At 39.4% G+C, this 16124-nt stretch overlaps 1 protein-coding gene across 5 annotated transcripts in view; it reads left to right on the forward strand.

Moving 5' to 3' along the window:
• The window catches only part of PRR16 (proline rich 16), a 313708-nt gene that overhangs the window by 187105 nt on the left and 110479 nt on the right, over positions 1–16124 (forward strand). The window lies entirely within an intron of this gene.

The following is a 16124-nucleotide window of genomic DNA, read 5'->3' on the forward strand; positions in this document are numbered from 1 at the left end:
CAGAACACTGCAATCAAGTAAATATCCCAATAAAGCAAGTCAAATGAGTTGTTTTTTTTTTTCTTTTTGGTTTCCCAGTGCATATAAAAGTTATGTTTACACTATACTGTAGTCAATGAAGTGTGCAATAGCATTATTTCTTAAAAAAACAATGTCCATACCTTAATTTAAAACAATTTTATTGCTAAAAAATGCTAGCCATCATCTGAACTTTCATCTGGTTATCATGTCTTTGCTGATGGAATATCTTGCCTTGATATTGATGGCTGCTGATGGGTCAGGGTGGTCACAGGGGTGGTTGCTAAAGGGAGGGGTGGCTGTGGCAGTTTCTTAAAGTGAGGCCACAGTGTCATTTGCCACACTGACTTTTCCTTTCATGAATGATTTCTCTGTAGCATGTGATGTTGTTTGATAGCATTTTACCTACACTATTGACTTTGGAGTCAATCTTCTCAAACCCTGCCCCTGCCGTATCAATTAAGTGTACATCATGTTCTCAATCCTCTGTTGTATTTCAGTAACCTTCACAGCATCCTCCTGAGGAGTAGATTCCATCTCAAGAAACCACTTTCTTTGTTCATCCATCAAAAGCAGCTCATAATCCATTCAAGTTTTATCATGAGGGGTGCCTGGGTGGCTCAGTCGGTTGAGCATCCAACTCTTGATTTTGGCTCAGGTCATGATCTCATGGCTCAGGAGTTCAAGCCCCATGTTGGGATCTGCACTGACAGTGTAGAGCCTGCTTAGGATTCTCTTTCTCCCTCTCTCTCTGCCCTTCGCTCACTTGCATGCTCACTCGTGTGCGCTCTCTCTCTCTCTCTCTCTCTCTCTCTCTCTCTCTCTCAAAAGTTTTGTTAAAAAGTTTTATCATGAGACTGCACCAATTCAGTTACATCTTCAGGCTCCACTTGTAATGCTAGTTCTCTTGCTGTTTCTACCATAATGTGGCGACTTCCTCCACTGAAGCCTTGAACCCCTCACAGTTTCCCATGAGAGTAGAAATCAACTTCTTCCAGACTCCTGTGAATGTTGATATTTTGACTTTTTCCCAGTGAATCACAGATGTTCTTCGTGGCATCTAGAATGATGAATCCTTTCCAGAAGATTTTTTATTCCCTTTGCCCAGATATGTCAGAGGAATCATTGTCTATGGCAGCTATAGCCTTGTGCAGTGTGTTTCTTCAATAACGAAGACTTGATCCATGGGCCGCAGAATGGTTTTGTGTTAGCAGGAATGAAAACAGTGTCAGTCTCATTGTATCTTTCCATCAGAGCTTTTAGGTGACCAGGTGCAGTCATATTTTGAAAGGGATCCTGAGTTTTTTTTGTTGTTATTTTTGTTTTGTCTTTTCCTGGGCAGTAGTTCTCAACGGTGGGCTTAAAATATTCAGTAAATCATGTTGTAAACAGATGTGCTGTCATCCTGTCTTTGTTGTTCCATTTATAGAGCACAGGCATTTAGCATAATTCTTAAAGGCCCTAGGATTTTTGAAAATGGTAAATGAGCCTGGCTTCAACTTGAAGTCGCCAGCTGCATTAGCCCCTAACAAGACAGTTAGCCTGTCGTTTGATGCTTTGAAGCCAGGTACCAACTTCTCTTCTCTGTGAAAGTCCTAGATGGCATCTTCTTACAAAATCAGAGCTGTTTATCTACAGTGAAAATATGTTGTTGAGTGTGGCCACCTTCATGAATGATTTTAGCTAGATCTTCTGGATAACTTGCTCCGGCTTCTACACCAGCCCTTCCTGCTTCTTGGTGCTGTTTTATGTTGGAGAGCTGGCTTCTTTGCTTAAACCTCATGAGCCTACACCTGCTAGCTTCAGACTTTTCTTCTGTAACTTCTTCACCTCTGTCAGCCTTCATAGACTTGATGAGAGTTTTGGCTTAAGAGAATGTCGTGGCTGGTTTGATCTCCTATCCAGACCAGTAAGACTTTCCCCGAAGACTGTTTTGCTTTCTTATCATTCATGTGTTTAGCGGAGCAGCACTTTTAGTTTCCTTCAAGAACTTTCCCTTTGTGTTCACAATTGGCTGTTCCATGCAAGAGGCCTAGGTTTCAGCCTTTCTCAGCATTTGACGTGCCTTCCTCACCGAGCTTGATCATCTCTAGCTTTTGATTTCAAGTGACATGTGTGTGGCTTTCTCTTTCACTTACACACCTCCAGGCCATTGTTGGGTTATTACCTGGCCTAATTTCAATATTGTTGTGTCTCAGGGAATAGGGGGGCCCAAGGAGAGGGAGAGAGATGGGGGAACAGCAGGTCAGTAGAGCCACCAGAACATACACACTATTTTTTTTTAATTTTTTTTAACGTTTATTTATTTTTGAGACAGAGAGAGACAGAGCATGAACGGGGGAGGGTCAGAGAGAGAGAGGGAGACACAGAATCTGAAACAGGCTCCAGGCTCTGAGCTGTCAGCACAGAGCCCGACGCGGGGCTTGAACTCATGGGCCGCAATATCATGACCTGAGCCGAAGTCGGCCGCTTAACCGACTGAGCCACCCAGGCGCCCCTACATACACACTATTTATTGATTAATTTTATAATCTTTTATGAGCATGGTTTATGGTGCCCCAAAACAATTACAATAGAAATATCAAAGATACTTTGTCACAGATCAACCTAACAAATATAACAGCAATGAAACTGTAATACAGTGAAAATTACCGAAATGTACACCAGAGGCATGACGTGAGCAAATGCTGCTGGAAAAATGATGCCAGCAGGGGCACCTGGGTGGCTCACTTAGTTGAGTATCTGAGTTTGGCTCAGGTCATGATCTCGCAGTTCATGAGTTAGAGCCCCTCATTGGGCTCTCTGCTCTCAACACACAGCCTACTTCAGATCCTCTGTCTCCCTCTCTCTCTCTGTCCCTACCCTGCTTGAGCTCTCTCTCTCAAAATAAATAAATAAACTTAAAAAAAAATGATGCCAACAGACTTGCTCGATTCAGGTTGCCACAGACCTTCAATTTGTACAAATTGCAATATCTGCAAAGTGCAGTAAAGCAAATCACAATAATAAAATGAAGTATGCCTGTATAATCATCTGAAAGATTTCTACTTCCTTCGGGAGCATCTCAGAAATGCTTACAGTTCTATGCGGAAGTGATTTAAATGAAATCAGTTACTTTTGTGTTATGGGCTTAAAAAAAAAATCAAACTTCTTGGTATTGCAAATTGTAGAGTTAAAAATTTTGGATGATTTAATGGTTCGAGTAACATGACCTGTTGAAATGTGTGATTTTCCAAGGCTGCCAGGGTCCATTAACATTTTTGGACAAATAATGTATGGAATTAAATTTTGTAGTTAGATACAGGCTCTCTACATACTATCAATACTCTGGCTGTAAAGTAAGTTATGACTTAAAGGAAATGAACCTACTGAAACATGTGTCTGTCTGTATTTCTCCATCAAAGCACTAACTTCATGCTTTTTTGTTTTGTTTTGTTTTTGACGGTGCCATAAATCTCAACCTTCTGAGGACTCACCTTTAACGTTGCAATTTATGGCATTTAAACTCTTTAATGTGGCCTACCGCCCCACCCCCACCCAACCTGGCCTTTATCTGTTTTCACCCTTGTGTCATGTTCTCTTGCCATTTCCTACTTCATTCTTTAGGAACACATGAAAACTTGTACTTCCCAGGTGCCTGGGTACCTCCGTTGGTTAAGCATCCGACTCTTGATTTGGGCTCAGGTCATGATCTCATGGTTCATGAGTTTGAGCCCCATACTGATAGTACAGAGGCTGCTTGGGATTCTCTCTCTCTGCCTCTCCGACCCCCCTCTCTCAAAATAAATAAATTAACTTAAAAAAAAAAAAACATGTACTTCATACCTTCATGCTGTTGCCTCTGCCAAGAAATTCCTTTTCCTCCAAATTTTATTTTATCATTCGAGTCTTCTCCCAGGTGTCATCTGACTTGAAACTATCTCTGACCAATGCTGCCAATTGACCTGCTTGGAAAGAGTAAATCACTCCTGCTTTTCTATACTTGCAAATCCTGTTAACTCGCAATGTATCATAAAGATTCGCCTCCATGGGGAAGAAGTAGGACTCATTCATCCTTTATCTTAGATTTTCTTGGGTCTGATTTTAACCATTATCAAGCTAGTTACATGCACTCATATCCGCATCTCCAAATCAGGTTCTTCATAAGGATGTACCTTTACCCAAGGCACTTTATCATCTTTACCCAATATCTAGTCCTTTTCCCCAGACATAACCCCTTTTAGCTATTTGTCTTTATTTTCTACCTAGGTAATATGCTCAAGCACTTTAAAAAAAATTTTTTTTTACATTTATTTATTTTTTGAGAGTCAGAGAGAGACAGAGCATGAGCGGGGGAAGAGTAGAGAGAGAAGAAGACACAGAATTGGAAGCAGGCTTCAGGCTCCGAGCTGTCAGCACAGACCCCCACACGGGGCTCAAACCCACAAACGGGGAGATCATGACCTGAGCTGAAGTCAGACGTCCAACCGACTGAGACACCCAGGCGCCCCTCAGACACTTTTTTTTTAACCTCAACTCATATCAATTGGCTTATTTTTATGGAATATGAAGAATTTATCCTTTGTTTTTTCCATACGTTGGAGAGATCAATCAATAACCAATAATCTTAATAGTAAAAATAGAATGAAGCAGTGTTAATGAACTTGTAAAGAAATGATTTTAAACATATGTTTCTAAACTGAAGCCTCCCAGAAGGAAATTCGATTCACGATTCAAATGAATTCTCTTCGTACACAATTGTAACCAACCACACTGCGCCATATCACTGCTGTGTTACCAATTTCCAATTATATGACCTGTTGAATGTAATCCATTATTATTTTTTCTTGGAGCTTTCTGATTCCCTGTTTTCGTTTAAAATAATTGGTTTTTAGGTCTGTGGCACAGGTCATTCTTAAAATGTTTGCTTTCACGTTTCTGTGTTGTAATGTTTCTTGGTTCTAATGAGGTGTTCCTTTCTTGGATTCCATTTTATTGTGTTACTGTAGGTTATTCATGTTTGAAGAGCAGACAGACGGGATGTAAAGTGGCCTTGTTCCTAATATCTAAAAATATTTTAATTTTCACTTAGAGTGAGTTATTAATTTAGCCAGTTGTGGAATTGGGGCTGAAATCGCTCTAACCAGAACCTTTGAAGTTACTGGTAAAAATACTTTTCATCATTCGTGCATCCTAAGGAACTGTGGTGATCTCATTTTCTTTTTTTTTTTTTTCCTAATGTTTATTATTTATTGAGAGACAGAGCACAAGTGAGGCAGAAGTGTTAGAGGGAGACACAGAATCTGAAGCAGGCTCCAGGCTCCGAGCTCTCAGCACAGAGCCTGATGGGGGGTTCGAACTTGTGAAATGTGAGATCATAACATGAGCTGAAGTTGGATGCTTAACTGACTGAACCACACAGGCGCCCTGGTTATCTCACTTCCGTTTCTTTCTGCATGTCCTGGGTTAGTTTGGTAGATGATCGAATTTGTTTTCTTTTTCATTTATCCTGATGAGCCCTCAGCTGATGCTTTCCTACTGAAGGTCCAGTTGTATAATCAACTATGAATTTCTTTTCTGTTACTAATACTCTGACCATTGCCATATCACATATCCCTCACCCCCGCCTTTTTCTGGAACTTCCCAACCAGTTGGAGCCCCAGGATAGATTTTTTTGCTCTCCATGTCTTTTAACTTTTTTCTTGTATTTTCCTTTCATTAAAAAAAAAAATTCTTGTTTTATGGTTGCGAATATTTCTTAGATTGTATCTATCAGGCTTTCTATGAATCTTTTTCAATTTAGCATTTATGTTTTATATTCCCAGTATTTCTCTTATGTCTGCTGTATTCTTTTATAACTGTGTGTTCTTATTTTATAGCTGCAAGACATTCTCAAATCTCTGTAGCCCATTAATTAGAGTGACTGTAAAGTACCCTTTGGCTCATTAATAATGGCAGTTTCATCTTCGGTATTGATCTATACATTCATCCTGATTTTTCTCTTTTGTGCTATTGTTTACCCCAAATTATCTTATGATCCTCAGGCGTATATTTACAGTATATAGATGTCTTGTAGTCTTTCCCATAATAGGATGGCGCAGTGCTGATTGAATGTTCTGAATATGTCACATGGGGGTCCACTAGTTCAGAGTATGTGGATAGAGGGAAACTAGCTGTCCTTACCTCAGTTCCAGCACGTTCCCAACTAAAACATAACGGAGAAGAGTTCTGCTCTGAGTTACCAACTACACTCAGCCTACTTATCCAGACACATCGTTCAATTTCCTTATAGCTAGAATCTCAGGTTTTCTTTGGGGTATGGACTATTACCATGCTGCTAACCTTGCTGCCCTTAAAAGAGCATGAGGCCATTCGACACAGTGTTTTCCGCTGTGAATTACAGCCGCTCAATAGCTTCACACTCTACTTTTTACGTTACTTCTCACTCTCGCTCTGTCTATATCCCACTTGCAGATCTGAAATTCTTCTGAGGCTCCATCAGTGCTTTTTCCACCTTTTTATTAATTCATCCATGTATTTATAAAAACCTCTGATCCATATATATACCCCACTTTGAGAAAATTTTCTGAATTTGTTGCTTTTTTCCCCCTGTACTCTCATTTAAATATGATTTGGAGAGGAAGATACTAAGTACAGAATATCAGTCCCTATTAAACAAAAAGCCTTTTTTTTTTAGTCCTCAGTGCCTCATGTAATAACAGATGAATAGTATTTGCCTAAGAAATATTTGTTGAACACAACTGAACACACAGAAAATAAGACAAATTGCATTATAGTTTTATCTTGCTTTTCTATTGATCAGGCTTGACAGGAATGATGGTGTTATTTTTGTTTTCAATCTTGTTTACTTCTTTACTTCTGCTTGCAACTTATTTTTCCTTTCCTTCCCCTATGGTCTTCTGTTCAGTTTCTCAAATTCCACCATTGAGCATGGTCTATAGCTATGGGGAGGGAATGTTTTCAGCTGTCTCTTTCTCTTGGTAGAAATTCCTATGACTCCCATTCATTTCTCTTTTTAGATCTTTGCTTCTGATGCCACATATTTAAAATGTGGTTGTTTTGACAAATCAACATCAAAGACCTTAGAAGAATGCATAAATTTTCTTGTATAGACTCAAGTTGGGGTTAAATTCTTTCTTTCCTCTCATTAAGTTTGTAATTGAAATGCTTATAGTTGAGAGTTGTTACTGAAGAGACCCTAGAGAAAGATTCATTCAAATTTAAAGATCATTTTCTTTGTTTTTGAGGCAATTGAACTATGTATTATGTGGTTTTTATTTAAACAAGATGAGTAGGATTTAGAAAAGTTCTAAATACATCTAGAGCAATATAGACAGATATTTAAAGATACACATAACACTTAAAGTATCTTCATTGTTTGGGAGAGTGACTGAAATGTTCTCTGTGCCAAACTGTGGAGCTAGGCTTGAAGAGTCAACAACATAGGAGGAGAGGTTGTCACGTGTCACCAATGCTTTATTTCTGCCTTCATTTCTCTCTGCCTAATCCACTCCTTTGTGCCTTCCTGAAACCATCTGAAATTGGTGAGTTTGAAGACCTTGAAAACCAGACCCCAGCTGGGAAAGCTAGGAAGAAGGGATGGTAAAGGAGGTCAAGACATGACTTTTCTCCCAGAGACTACTTTTGTCCAGTTCTCTCGCCCAGCATATTACCTATTCTGTGCAATCAGTTCTCTTTGCCAGGGAAACAAAGATGGAAATCCATGCTTCCATGGTCTGAGTGAAATACATAAAAATAGATAATTCCAATCTATTAACAAAATAATGAAAGTATATAATAAAAAGGAATTAACAAAAGGATAAAGGCACGTGAGAACATAGGTAAAGGATCTCCTAATTCCTTTTTTCATTCTGGGTAAATCTGTTTCTCCCAAATTTCACTCTAATGATTACTCTACATCGTCTTTATTTTTATTCTTCGTAGTTTAGTTTTATAGAATTAATAGAAATGACTTTTGGATTTCCACAAATAACTTAGATCACATGATCACTTCATTTCTGCCAAATCTGCTTCTCTTTTACGAAGATATTTAGGGCTATTCCCCAGACGTGAAAACCTTGAGCTTATGCGTTTCCTAAATCACAGTTACCATTATTCTTAATTATTCTACAATCAAACCATAGCTTCCTTGTATGTGATGTTAACCAGAACCTGCTAGAATCATCAAGCACATCACCTGCCCTTGTCCTTTCTTTAACTCTCTCTGCCAATGCCATTAGCAGATTCCTCTATCGACCTGAGTAGCCACAATTAGACAGATGGCTCAGTTTCATGTTTGAGGCACACGTTTGTCCTTTGCGTCTAACGGTTAGGTGTGCCTGTTCTTCGACTGATGAGCAATGTCTTGTTTCTTCTCACCTCCCAATATCTGCCAATAATCTGTCCCTCTAGTCCTACTTTCTCTCATTTTGTTTTCTCTTTAATTCCATCGTGCCTGTGATTATGATTCCTTTCGTCGCAATATGATACTTTAAAAGAGTTTCGGGAAACACTGAAGCGTAATTATAAGGACACAGTGTATTCCTTGTCTAGCTAATTTATTCCTCTCTCGCTTGGCTGCCATAGAATCTAACTAGCCAAGCAAATAAACCTCAGCACCTTTCAATATGTTCTCCACATGGCAGCTCTAAGAATTACTTATATTCTTTCTTTCTAACTTTATTTAACCAGTGTTAAATATTTATTTTATTTTCAAGTTGTAAAATGTTTCACACATGACAGAAAATAAATAAATTAATGTAATGAATGTAACCCAGGCTTAAGAAATGTTAACCCTTTATCAAAATTACTTGGCATCAAGTTTTAAATTATATTCTTCACGTTTATTCATTTTGGGGGGAGACAGAGAGCGAGCGGGGGAAGGACAGAGAGAGAGACACACACACAGAATACCAAGCAGGCTGCAGGCTCTGAGCTGTCAGTACAGAGCTGGGTGCGGGGCTCGAGCTCACAAGTGGTGAGATTAGTACCTGAGCCGAAGTTGGAGGCTTTACCCACTGAGCCACCCAGGCACCTTGACTTTACATCAAGTTTTAAAAGAAATAAAGTGTTTTAGCTGTAGGGCTGCTGCCTCTTGATATCCATTCCTGTTTCTCTTTGCCTAAACTTGACGTGTATTATTTATTTTCACATTATATAAATGAAACCACCCTTCTCTATATAAACAACACAGACACACTGAGTATGTATATTTTAACTTTTTTACATTCAACATTAGTTTTTTGGGATTTACCCCTGCTGATACATATAGTTCTAGTTACTTCCTTTGAACCACTTTATGTTTTCATACCCAGTCACTCGCTAACAGATATTTAGACTCTTTCCAGTCTTATGCTATGAGAAAACAAACAGCCTGCAAGGAACTATGCCTCTTCAACCCTATGCACATCTCTTCAAGTTCCTCTGGAGTAGTGTAGGCTTTGTTCATAAAAGACCTATATTGTAGGATATGGATCTTACCCACTTTATAGGATGTTGTCAAACATTTTCCCAACAGACTGAATTAATATAGGCATTAGCAATGTATGAAGTTCCCGTTTATCCACCACATCATCATCATCGATTGGAATTATCAGATTATTTTGTTTTCACAAACTATTGAGTAAGAAAGGCTATTGCATCTGTCTTCAGTTTGTCCTCCCTTGATTACTTGTGAGGTCGTTGGCATTTTCATGATTTTTGGAAATTTGGCATTTGCCCTGTGTCAGTTACTTTTTCATATCATTTTTTCCAGTTTTCATGTGTATATGTGTACATAAGCTCTAAAGTTTGCTTCATTCTTTTTTTTTTTTTTGCCTAAATTAGTACAATAGTGTTTTAAGAAAAATTTAGATTGTTTTGGCTTAGTGTTTGTAGAGCTGTATCAGGTTTCATGAGACTATTTGCCTGATGTATCTTATGGGTGTCACTTTATGTCAATCCATGTCCCTTTTTGAAAAACTTATTATAATCTACTTATATTTATTATGATTACTAATATATTTGAAGTTTTTCTATCTTCTGCAGATTTTTGTTTGCTGCGCTTTTTTTTTCTGCCTTTTTAGAATTTGCTAATTTTTTCTTACTCGCGTTTTCAGCCTTACATTATTTAAAAAAAAATTTTTTAATATTTATTTATTTTTGAGACAGAGAGAGACAGAGCATCAACAGGGGAGGGACAGAGAGAGAGGGAGACACAGAATCTGAAGCAGGCTCCAGGCTCTGAGCTGTCAGCATAGAGCCCGACGCGGGGCTGGAACTCACGGACTGCGAGATCATGACCTGAGCCGAAGTCGGATGCTTAACCGACCAAGCCACCCAGGCGCCCCCAGCCTTACATTATTTTAGAAAGTATACATTTGTCTATTAATTCAGTAGTGTCCCTAAAATTTTTTCATATACGTTCTTGACTTAATGAGTCATAATCAGTATCAGATAGCTAGTGATTCCTTATACACACACAAATACTGTGAGCTGAAAACGCTTTCACTCTTGATTGTTCTCCAATCAGATGTCACTTTCCCTAGTATTTTACTTACACATTTTTCTCCTCTCTCAAACTAGTCATTAGTATATTATTTTTTTGTAATAAATGCACACTTTTATTATTTTACAATGTCTCTGCTCATCTATGCTGCTTGTATTCCAGCCCTTTCTTCTGGTTTCTTACTTCTTTCTGAATTGTCCTTTATCAGTACTTGCAACACTGAGCTGTGGAAAGCACACTCTCTTAGTCTTCATTGTCTAACAATATCGATTTCACCCTCACTTTTACAAGAGTTCAGCTATATTTCCGATGGCTTTCTTTCATTATGAAACATATTCCTAAATTTTCCTTGACTTCTCTTGCTTGTTTGAAAATCAGTCAGCCTGATTTTTGTTACTCAATACATATTGAGTGCCTCTTGTTTTATTGTTGTAAAATTTTTTATCATTACTTTCTTAGGAGAAGGAGACATTTCCTCCTTTTCTCACAGGGTTTTTCTAGCTGATTAAGGAATGAAATTGATGTGGGATAGATTAACAAGAAAACAAACAAAAAAATGTTTATTATGTGTACATGGAAGTCCAGTAATTAAATATACCCAAATAGATGACTAAGGCAGGCAGTTTTTATACATTTTAGACAAAGAGAAATGAATTCTTTAAGAATCGACAGGATAAAAAAAAAGCAGATGTTTGAGAACTTTAATTAGTTAAGGAATTCTAAGCAGAATTTGGGCTCAGGTGATAAACTGGTAAAAAAGTAACAAGATTTTTTTTTCTTCCAAGATTTTATTTAAATTCGGGTTAGTTAACGTGTAGTGTAGTCTTGGTTGTAGGAGTAGAATTTAGTGATTCAGGTTTGTTTCTACAGTTTTCTTGTCTTTGAAGTTCCTATCTCTGGGGATAAGGTTGCCTTTTTACTTCTTAGTACAGGGAAGGTGCTTTTGATACAAAAGATTTATTTTCTGCTTTCATGGGACATAGGAGGGTTTGATTGTCCTTGTGGCCTGGTTCCCAAGTAACCACTGGGCTAGTTCCCAAGTAGCTTCGATGCAAAATAATTAATTTGCCATTGTGGTTCCTTTTGGGCAGCCTGTCCTTACCTCCACCCTTCTGTGTTCTGTGTTTTCATTATGGTATGTCTGACTGTAGGTTTGTTTCTATTGTCCTGTTGAAACTCTTTCAGTTTGTGTACTTCTTGAATCAGGTGATGCTTCCATTCTTGAAAAATAGCCATTCATTGTCTCTTGGAACATCGCTTCCCTCACTTCTGGAACCCTTGAAAAATATGATACTTGATCAGCACTTGGCAAGGACTCTCCCACCTGACTGCTAGCTAGCTCTCAGGCCTCACACGGTGCTCTTCAGCCTAGAGTATTCTTTTTTTGCTCACCCTCAGGCGCTGTCTTCTGTCGAAGGACTTCTGTTAGGCTCTTTCCTGAGTGGACTTCTGGAATCACGCCTCTCCTACTAGTTAACAGCCACTCATCCTTCAGGAGGCCTTGCTGATTTTTCTGATGAGGTGTTTTTATTCTCCTCTTAGAGTATCTTGATTTGTCATTCAGAACTCCTGGGGCATTTGTACTGTGACCGTTGTTTGTTTGAGTATCTAATTAAAGCCAGGCCCTTGCACTAGATTCCCTGCTCCCTGAGAGCAGTAAGGGTGACGCTTGAACCACACAGGTTTGAGTCATGTGGGTCCACTTAGATGCTGATTTTTTTTCAATAAGTACAGTACAATAGTGTAAATGTATTTCCTTTTCCTTAGGATTTCCTTAATAAACTCTTTTCTTCAGGTTACTTTGTTCTAAGAATACAGTATATAATGTATATACCATACAGACTGTATGTTAATCAACTGTTAATGTTATCAGTAAGGCTTCCAGTCAATGGTGGGTGCAAAGAAGCACCCCTAAGACCTGTGTTGTTCAAGGGTCAACTACATTTTGTCGGTTTTAGTTTTTTATTCTGTTGGCATTTTGTAGGCACTCAGGAAATAACAATGTAGAGACTAAAACCAGGCAGGAGCTATGAAACTACAGTAAAATCTTGGTTTGTGAGCATTATTTGTTCTGGAAACATGCTTGTAACCCAAAGCACTCGTCTATCGAAGCGAATTTCAAAAACCATTGACCCAGCTGTGATCATGTGACATTCGGCATCACATACTGCTCGTATTGCAAGGCATCTCTCGTTTACCAAGTTAAAATTTATTAGAAATGTTTGCTCGTCTTGAGGAACATTCGCAGAACAGGTTACTGTCAATCAAGGTTTCACTAGTATCAGAGACCCGGGCAGTACTAATTCATCTTTGACTATGAGCTTCACTTCCTTCAGAGTAGACCAGCTTTCCTTCCTTCTCTGCAGATATTTAATGGGATAAAAGGCTCAGGGTCAGTAGTCTCCCCATGTTAAATAGCATACAGTGCCTGTGAGCCGAAACTGTCCCTCTGTCTCTCACATTGTTTAGGAGCCCTGCCACTTGAATTTCCAGGGTGTCTGGGCTAGAGCTGCAGAATGTGGAACCAGCTCTGGATCATTTCTGGATAGATCCTTTGTCCCCTCTTTTATTCTAGAATAACTGAGCAGATGTGTCTTTTAAAAATAACAACTTCAGGAATCAAATAAGATCTAACATGTTTTCATTCACTGTTAAACTGAAGAAATAGCCCTCGATGCATTTACTTAACAAGTATTTATTGAGCCCCTTTTGAGTGCCATTCACTACGTTAGGCCTTTAGGTTACAAGAGTAAAAACGAACAAGGTCTATGATCTCACTGAAATTAGAGTCTAGAGAGGGAAGACTCTTCAATACTCTTCCTACTACTAAACAATCAAAAAGTATGTGAATGCTTTGAATGAAAGAAATAGGGTTTCCTGGGAATATTTAACAAATTAACATGAACTCTATGGGAAATTGCAGTCAGATGGTAGTAGTAGTAGTAGGAAATTGCAGTAGTATTGTTACAAAGACTTATTGTGACTTGACACAGCATCTCAAGAAGAAAAATTAGTATGTGCAAATGTCCTGTGGCAGGAAGCAGACTGGCAATGATGAGGGTCTAAAAGAAGACCCAAGAGGTTTGAGAACAGAAAGGAAAAGGGAAATTTAGGGGCACCTGGGTGGCTCAGTTGATTAAGCATCCAACTTTTGATTTTGGCTCAAGTCATGATTTCATGGTTCATGAGATTAAGCCCCTCACACTGGGCTCTGCATTGACTGCACAGAGCCTGCTTGGGGTTCTCACTCTCCTCTCTCTGTCTGCCCCTCCCCCTGCTCGTGCATGTGCATACTCTCTCTCCCAAAATAAATTATTTTTTTTTAAAAAGGGGGATTTATTAGAGTTGAGGTAGTCATTTGAAGAGGAGAGATGGTGGTGATGTGTTATCTCTGTACAGTACAATTGCGACTTGTACTGGCTAAAAAGGACCAGTGTTATATTTTCAGAAATTTTGTGTGAGCCACCTGCTAAATACCCATTATTAAAAATAGAAGTATATAAACTCATATTAAATAAATTACATTAAAAATAAAGGTTTTCTAATTATCGCAAGTCATTCGTAATTATTTTACTATATTTTACTGTTATTTGTGTTCCTGGGGTTATATATTCTTTTTTTAATTATTTTTTAATGTTTATTTATTTTTCGAGAGAGAGATTGACAGAGCATGAGCAGGGGAGGGGCAGAGAAAGAGGGAGACACAGAATCCGAAGCAGGCTCCAGGCTCTGAGCTGTCAGCACAGAGCCTGACACAGGGCTCACACCTACGAACCGTGAGATCATGACCTGAGCCAAAGTCGGACGCTCAACTGACTGAGCCACCCAGGCGCCCCTCTCCTGAGTTTATTTTTGCCTATTCTGTCCACATGGTAGAAACATCTTATAATGATGTGCAACTGTGCATTGCTTTCCAACCTCACACACAGTGATGTCACATTTACTGACTTGAAATTGACCACAGTGGGAGTTTACACCAAGGAAATTGGCACACTTTTCAAATCAGAACTCCCTTATACCTGTAAAAACCAGCTGTTAAACATTGACCAGCACAACACCAAGTGAGACTATACAAGACCTTGGAGACAGTGTTAAGAATTGATCTTTCTCACAGGAGAAATAAAGAGGCACTGAAAGGTTTTAAGCAGGGAGTCGGCAAGAGCACATTTCTATTTTTAAAAAATCCACTGACGCTACAGAAATGAAAAGGGGAAGCAAGGTGACTTTGGAGAGCCCATATGGTAAATAATGGTGGCTCAGACGAGGACCAAAGAAATGAAAATGCAGAGAAGTGGATTTAACATATACAGTACTTAGGAGCTAAAATAGAAGGCTGAGCTCTGGCAGCAGTAGCAAGAAGCAGTCACTTAAGACCCTCATGAGGAAGAAGTGAAATCTCTACCTCTTCCCTAAATTCTGGATGCTTCGGATGTTTTCATTTTGAGCCCAATTCTGCCACCATGTGTCAAAGAGCCAACTTCACAGTTGAACAAACCTAGGCCCGAATAAGGAGAGAAAAATCTGCATATGGAGATGTGAGATAAAAAAGACTATCTCCCTACAAAAATGAATTATTTAAAAAGTAGTCTGTAACCTTTCCGTCTTCATTGATGGCAACCCTGAGAATGGACTCGGAGATCTCTGACCCAGGGAGTATAAATGACTGTGTTCTGATACCCAGCATTTGAGCACATGCTTTGCTTCCCACGAGCTGCCCCCCAGACAATGACTGGACAGGACTGAGACCCTAAGGCAAGCCTGTTATGGGTGATGCTAGATTCCTTCCATGAGTGGCTTTAACACCGTGACCCCCTGGTGACCTTGCCAAACATCCTTAGAACTGCATTGCCTTAGATGCTCCCTCCGACTTCTCTGTCTTCACATCAATTCTCCTTCACTAGGTAGGGGCATGCATCATGGTCTGATGGTTCTGCAAGACTCATTGACGCCCCTGACTCTGCCTTGTGTCTAGGGCAGGTCTCGAGATTCTGTGACTTGAGTCCCTCCTCCAAGTGATAGCACACATCTGTAGCCTAAGTTCCCGGGTCCAAGAGAAGTTCCTGCCCCCTTCCCCAAAGTCAAACAGCTGCGGTTCCTACCCCTTCTCAGAAGCAGGAAAGTGTTGCCTGTGTCTTAGATGTTACAGGTGTTTTTTTTTTTTTTTTAACCTCTTCCTTTGATGCTTAAGTGATCTGTTTTATAAGGGACAGAGATCTGGGAAATACCTGGGGTTTTATGCCTGTGTGCCCAGGAGGGACTCATTCATTCTATTCTCACCCTCATCACCCCATGTGAGAGGCCCATGGAATGAGTGAAGACAGACTGTTTTGTGTCTGAGCTCCTGGGGATTCTAAATTGTCATGATAGCACATATGCCACCTTTAAATATTCATTCAAGTTCTAGCTGTTTCCTCGCTTTCATGGAGGCTGCCTGTTTCCTGTGATTTGCCAAAGGTGAAGCAGTCATTGTGTCCTTTCTCTCCATAGAGGGCTGGGGACTCTTTCCGGTTCAGTTCATTGGGAATCCTTGTGATCTCAGTTCTGTGATGGTCTCAAGAAAAGTGATGATTTTGCAGAGTAGCTGGCTTTTCTCATTTTTAGCACGAGATTAGTGTTTGTC

Source organism: Herpailurus yagouaroundi, unplaced genomic scaffold (genome assembly GCF_014898765.1).
Source record: "Herpailurus yagouaroundi ecotype Mexico unplaced genomic scaffold, PumYag 192, whole genome shotgun sequence".
Lineage (NCBI taxonomy): Eukaryota > Metazoa > Chordata > Mammalia > Carnivora > Felidae > Herpailurus > Herpailurus yagouaroundi.